The sequence below is a fragment of the Hyla sarda genome, chromosome 10 (genome assembly GCF_029499605.1).
Source record: "Hyla sarda isolate aHylSar1 chromosome 10, aHylSar1.hap1, whole genome shotgun sequence".
In the NCBI taxonomy this organism is placed as follows: domain Eukaryota; kingdom Metazoa; phylum Chordata; class Amphibia; order Anura; family Hylidae; genus Hyla; species Hyla sarda.
Window position 1 is genome coordinate 5,768,445 of NC_079198.1, and position 7,428 is coordinate 5,775,872.

Sequence of the window (7,428 nt, forward strand, 5' to 3'; positions counted from 1 at the left end):
GTTTGGTAAAAATGTGGGCACCTTGGAGGCGATCAAAGAGTTCAGAGATGAGGGGTAGGGGGTAGCGGTTCTTAACCGTGATTTTATTAAGACCGCGGTAGTCAATGCAAGGACGTAGAGAGCCATCTTTTTTGGACACAAAGAAAAATCCGGCTCCGGCAGGAGAGGAGGATTTACGGATAAAGCCCTTTTTTAAATTTTCCTGGACGTATTCAGACATGGCAAGAGTCTCTGGGACGGACAGAGGATAGATTCTGCCCCGGGGTGGAGTAGTGCCCGGGAGGAGGTCAATAGGACAATCATAAGGCCTGTGAGGAGGTAGAGTCTCAGCTTGTTTTTTGCAAAAAACGTCCGCAAAGTCCATATAGGCCTTAGGGAGACCGGTTACAGGAGGAACCACAGAGTCACGGCAAGGGTTACTGGGAACCGGTTTTAGGCAGTCCTTGGAACAAGAGGGCCCCCAACTCCTGATCTCCCCAGTGGACCAATCCAGGGTTGGGGAATGGAGTTGAAGCCAGGGAAGTCCAAGGAGAATTTCAGAAGTGCAATTGGGGAGGACCAAAAGTTCAATCCTCTCGTGATGAGATCCGATGCACATTAGAAGGGGCTCCGTGCGGAAACGTATGGTACAGTCCAATCTTTCATTGTTTACACAATTGATGTAGAGGGGTCTGGCGAGACTGGTCACCGGGATGTTGAACCTGTTGACGAGCGAGGCCAAAATAAAATTTCCTGCAGATCCGGAGTCCAAGAAGGCCACAGCAGAGAAGGAGAAGGCAGAGGCAGACATCCGCACAGGCACAGTAAGACGTGGAGAAGCAGAGTAGACATCAAGGACTGTCTCACCTTTGTGCGGAGTCAGCGTACGTCTTTCCAGGCGGGGAGGACGGATAGGACAATCCTTCAGGAAGTGTTCGGTACTAGCACAGTACAGGCAGAGATTCTCCATGCGGCGTCGTGTCCTCTCTTGAGGTGTCAGGCGAGACCGGTCGACCTGCATAGCCTCCACGGCGGGAGGCACAGGAACAGATTGCAGGGGACCAGAGGAGAGAGGAGCCGGGGAGAAGAAACGCCTCGCGCGAACAGAGTCCATATCCTGGCGGAGCTCCTGACGCCTTTCGGAAAAACGCATGTCAATGCGAGTGGCTAGGTGAATGAGTTCATGTAGATTAGCAGGGATTTCTCGTGCGGCCAGAACATCTTTAATGTTGCTGGATAGGCCTTTTTTAAAGGTCGCGCAGAGTGCCTCATTATTCCAGGATAATTCTGAAGCAAGAGTACGGAATTGTACGGCATACTCGCCAACGGAAGAATTACCCTGGACCAGGTTCAACAGGGCAGTCTCAGCAGAAGAGGCTCGGGCAGGTTCTTCAAAGACACTTCGAATTTCCGAGAAGAAGGAGTGTACAGAGGCAGTGACGGGGTCATTGCGGTCCCAGAGCGGTGTGGCCCAAGACAGGGCTTTTCCAGACAGAAGGCTGACTACGAAAGCCACCTTAGACCTTTCAGTGGGGAACTGGTCCGACATCATCTCCAAGTGCAATGAACATTGGGAAAGAAAGCCACGGCAAAACTTAGAGTCCCCATCAAATTTATCCGGCAAGGATAGTCGTAGTCCAGAAGCGGCCACTCGCTGCGGAGGAGGTGCAGGAGCTGGCGGAGGAGATGATTGCTGGAGCTGTGGTAGTAACTGTTGTAGCATAACAGTCAGTTGAGACAGCTGTTGGCCTTGTTGCGCTATCTGTTGTGACTGCTGGGCGACCACCGTGGTGAGGTCAGCGACAACTGGCAGAGGAACTTCAGCGGGATCCATGGCCGGATCTACTGTCATGATGCCGGCTGGCAGGTAGTGGATCCTCTGTGCCAGAGAGGGATTGGCGTGGACCGTGCTAGTGGATCGGTTCTAAGTCACTACTGGTTTTCACCAGAGCCCGCCGCAAAGCGGGATGGTCTTGCTGCGGCGGTAGTGACCAGGTCGTATCCACTAGCAACGGCTCAACCTCTCTGGCTGCTGAAGATAGGCGCGGTACAAGGGAGTAGACAGAAGCAAGGTCGGACGTAGCAGAAGGTCGGGGCAGGCAGCAAGGATCGTAGTCAGGGGCAACGGCAGGAGGTCTGGAACACAGGCTAGGAACACACAAGGAAACGCTTTCACTGGCACGATGGCAACAAGATCCGGCGAGGGAGTGAAGGGGAAGTGAGGTGATATAGGGAAGTGCACAGGTGTTAACACTAATTGGAACCACTGCGCCAATCAGCGGCGCAGTGGCCCTTTAAATCGCAAAGACCCGGCGCGCGCGCGCCCTAGGGAGCGGGGCCGCGCGCGCCGGGACAGGACTGACGGAGAGCGAGTCAGGTACGGGAGCCGGGGTGCGCATCGCGAGCGGGCGCTACCCGCATCGCGAATCGCATCCCGGCTGGAGGCGGTATCGCAGCGCCCCGGGTCAGTGGAACTGACCGGAGCGCTGCAGTGAGGAGAGTGTAGCGAGCGCTCCGGGGAGGAGCGGGGACCCGGAGCGCTCGGCGTAACAGATACATTTATTCCAACGTAACCAGACATTACTGGGAATTATTCAGCTGCTCCTTCCTCATATCACAAAACTGATTTACATATTATACTTCCAGACTGACATCAACTTCAAGAGGAAGGGACAATATACATATTGTGGGACTTTACATAGAGGAAATATAAATTGTGCAACCAGTGACCTGTCTCTAATAATAGTAACCACATCTCCACCCCCTGGTACATGCACAGGCACCAATGCAGCTTATTTAACTAGACACAACATTCTTTGAGAAGCAGTCAGCAACCAAAGATGAGGCTCCTCAATATCAGCCTCACTATAGTAACCTTTGTGAAACATTTCCACAACTTTCAGGTAACCACAGACAGAATATCTGGCAGATCACTTTTTTTGGTAGACAATAGTCTGCTGTTAGCCATTGTGAGCGATCGACCGATTATGCATAATTTTCAAACAATGATCAGTCAACATTGGCCATTTTGTATAATTTTTATGTATGAATATAGGCAGTTGTGAATGCATGTCACGTTCCTGTTCCCATGTCCCTTATGCTGCAGGCTGTCTTTTCACTGTGGCAGCTCTAATGTCTGCCATTGTCTGACACTGTTTATTTCATGCATCTCACAGGCTGTATCTTCCCTGTCTACATCCTCTGGTTTTACTTTCCTAGGACATGTGCATGCTAGCCCCTAGTATCTTGACAGGTAGATGTGCACCAGAGTTGTGCTTCTTCCACCAATGCCCTATGGCCATAGCCCAAATAAAAAAGTTTGTAGCAGGTCCTCCCCACCTAATGGATTGCATTTTTTACATTATTATGGGGCTACCCATAGACAACAATAGACAGGATCTATCTTATTCAGATGAATTGTAAACACTACTAAGCATTTCTGTGACCTTTTCAGAGGTAATTCTACAGGGAGGGGAAATGCTGATGTCTGCTGTGAATGATGGTGGATCCAATGTTCTATCTGTTCCTACGTCACCACTCTTGGACACATCGGCTGTTGCTATCGGAAACTATTGAGGGTATCCTGAAACAAAGTCCAGATCCCTATATAAGAGTTAAAAGATAAAAACAAAGCTTCTTTGACTGCGCTCCTCGGTTTATCCTAACGCTAAATCCAATGCAGCCCAGCAGATTCACTAATCCTGCAAGTTAGCCCTTGTGCCAATGCGCTAGAACAGTACAATCCTAAATCAAAAGATACTTTTGATTCTTAAAGAAATGATAGGGAAGAACCACCCCCACAATCCAGAAACAATATAAAATTATAAACTGTAGTCAGACTGAACCAGAAATTACAGAAGTTATATTGGATTATTTAGCGAATTAGCGTCACACCTTACTTCATCAAAACATTTAAGGGTAGAATTTTATGTAATTTTCAAAGAGATACGGGTATTTATCATATTTATTCACTGAAATATAACTATATTAATTGTGCAAAGTTGGCCCCCGCCACCCCACATCTATGGCACTGAAAGGAGAGAAGTCTTCTCCTTCTAGTAAGCCATCAAGGCACTAGACAACAACGAAGATGATTGGATAAGTTTATCATTCACAGCAGGGGATATCTACTGTGGGGAGTCCAGAGTCTCAATTCAATCCTCATGAGAAAGGGAAGAATAAATCCCCTCTATCTTATTTCTGCTGCAAATAACACAAGTGGACATCTATTCAATAGCTAAATATACATTTATGAGTAATCACTCTTTAGATCCATGACTCCAGACTTCCAAACAGATAGGGAGAGATATCTGTTGGCTATGTAAATTATACAACAGCAACGAATAACTGTATATTAACATTAAATTTGCCACTAAGAGGTGCAGACACAGTGGGATAGCTGTTATTGTATAACAACAAACTTTACTTTCCTGGTACTGATGGTGGTTGCCAAAGCTATAAAATTGTCTTTTACTTTCTCAAACAAGTGTCAAGCAGGCAGAATCAAGACGCTTAAAGGGGTACTCCCGTGGAAAACTTTTTTTTTTTTACACCAACTGGTGCCAGAAAGTTAAACAGATTTGTAAATCACTTCTATTAAAAAATCTTAATCCTTCCAGTACTTTTTAGGGGCTGTATACTAAAGAGAAATACAAAAAAGAAATGCATTTCCTGTGAAGTCCTGACCACAGTGCTCTCTGCTGACCTCTGCTTTCCATTTTAGGAACTGTCCAGAGCAGCATATGTTTGCTATGGGGATTTTCTCCGGTTTCTCCTGTTCTGTTCCTAAAATGGACAGCAGAGGTCAGCAGAGAGCACTGTGGTCAGGACATCAGAGGAAATGCATTTCTTTTTTCGATTTATCTTTAGCATACAGCCCCTAAAAAGTACAGGAAGGATTAAGATTTTTTAATAGAAGTGATTTACAAATCTGTTTAACTTTTGTAAGGTTTCCACGGGAGTACCCCTTTAAGTGCCACAGCCTGAGACACCTTCTCCCTCACTTTAACCTCCCAGCCCCTCCTTGACTGATGTACAGGGCTCTGTATGTCAGTCAAGGAGGGGCTGAAGGTAAGAAAAGCATTCAGGAGTAATAATGAATGCAAAAAAATAGTCCTATCATTCCCAGATAGCATGAAAAATGTATTATTGACAGAGGTTATTAAGTGCTCCATTGCATTAATGTCAGCTAAGCAAAGAAAAAGGTCATTTCTGGATATAGGGATATTAACAGCGTGTTGTAAAGGCAGCAAATGTGGGACATTCAGTATAGGTGATTACAGACAGAAGGTTGATAGCTGAACAATTATCATGGCTGCTGGAACCTCCTCGCTCGGCCCGGCTACTCGCAGGCTTGGAAAGTGACAAGTGGTTACGTCAAATTGCTTTTGGAACCAAGCATGCTGCCTGAATAAGGAGGATAACGGATGAACTGTGCAACGAAACTAGGATAGGTAAGTACAGTGTTCCCTCAAGTTACAATATTAATTGGTTCCAGGATGGCCATTGTATGTTGAAACCATTGTATGTTGAGACCATAACTCTATGGATACCTGGTAATTGGTTCTGAATCCACCAAAATGTCATCCAAAATTAGGAAAAAGTGAGGATTAAAGAAAAATAAGTAGATAACTAATATAGATACAGCAAATCCTTACATATAAAAGTAATAAAGATCTGCAGGGAGCTGTAAATCACTGTCTATGTCAGTGTTTTCCCAAGCAGGGAGCCTCCAGCTGTTGCAAAGCTACAACTCCCAGCATGCCCGGACAGCCAAAGGCTGTCCGGGCATGCTGGGAGTTGTAGTTTTGCAACAGCTGGGGGTACCCTGCTTGGGAAAACACTGGTCTATGTAGAGGACAGGAGCTTCTTCGGGGTCCTGTACAGTACGCAAAGTGTCCCAAAAAGTAACATGGAGTTGCCCTCACCTGGTGTCCAAAGGAGCAGCTAACCCTGGTACAGGTAAAGTGTACAGAACATGTAATACCTCCCTGTACTGTAGGGGGCGCTACACATCAGTAACTGCATACACATCAGTAATAAAGGGGTTTTACCAGTGAATGCCCATTCTGATTGGTCAGTTCTTCCAGCCATTGACTGGTTTGACAGATCTGGACTGTCCATACATTGTATGTTGAGTCTGGTTTCAAGTTACAATGGTCCAGAAAAGACCATTGTATGTTGAAACTATTGTATGTTGAGGCCATTGTAAGTTGAGGGATCACAGTATCATTATAATCAGTGTCACTCACACTACCAGCCAGTACCAACAGGTTAGTGCTGGTGACACTGATGACAGATTCTCTTTAAGTTTCACCCAGAGAACAATCTCTCTGGTTGAAATTGTCTATTTTCATAAACTCAAATCAAATGTGTATCGGCACATACAGAACATTAGGGATCATGGGCCCATCCACAGAAAGGACAAAGTCCTATCTACAACAAAACTAAATTCAGGGTACCAAAGCTTCTCCACAGCACAATGGTCCAGTTTCTTCTAAGGGGGTAGAGACACACACTGCAGATACGCTGGTATGACAAAGGCAAATGTGGATTCAGCTAAAAAGAGAAAGTATTGCACCGACCTTGATATTTCTCCTTTCAGTTAGATCCACTTTTGCCTTTGGTACATTTTCTATAGCAGATCATTTACATAATATCTGCAATGTCTGTTCCTATCTAAATAAAGGATACCTGTCGTTAACAAAAACTTTTGATATAATGTAGATTATACCATTAAATGTATATTTCTACTATACATTTATTTAAAAATTTGAATATTTTTGGGTGAAAAAAATGCTGTCCCTGCAGCTATTGCATAGGTGTCTCTGTAAGGAGTCCAAATACAGAAAGTGAGGGCAGGACAAGCAGGGCTTTGAGCAGGTTCCTGGCTTGTCAATCATCTGGCTGTGTGAGTCCTGCTTTTCCTCAGTGCACAGAGCCCTGCTTGCCCTCAGTGTACAGAACCCTGCTTGTTCTCAGTGTACAGAGCCCTGCTTGCCCTCAGTGTACAGAGCCCTGCTTGTCCTCAGTGTACAGAGCCCTGCTTGTCCTCAGTGTACAGAGCCCTGCTTGTCCTCAGTGTACAGAGTCCTGCTTGTCCTCAGTGTACAGAGCCCTGCTTGTCCTCAGTGTACAGAGCCCTGCTTGTCCTCAGTGTACAGAGCCCTACTTGTCCTCAGTGTACAGAGCTCTGCTTGTCCTCAGTGTACAGAGCCCTGCATGTCCTCAGTGTACAGAGTCCAGCTTGTCCTCAGTGTACAGGGCCCTGCTTGTCCTCAGTGTACAGAGCCCTGCTTGTCCCCAGTGTACAGAGCCCTGCTTGTCCTCAGTGTACAGAGCCCTGCTTGTCCTCAGTGTACAGAGCCCCGCTTGTCCTCGGTGTACACAGCCCCGCTTGTCCTCAGTGTACAGAGCCCCGCTTGTCCTCAGTGTACAGAGCCCCGCTTG

General features: G+C 46.5%; 1 long non-coding RNA gene across 1 annotated transcript in view; it reads right to left on the reverse strand.

Annotated features, from left to right (window-relative positions):
* The window catches only part of LOC130294176 (uncharacterized), a 100,785-nt gene that overhangs the window by 72,620 nt on the left and 20,737 nt on the right, over positions 1 to 7,428 (reverse strand). The gene's annotated exons all lie outside the window — the stretch shown is intronic.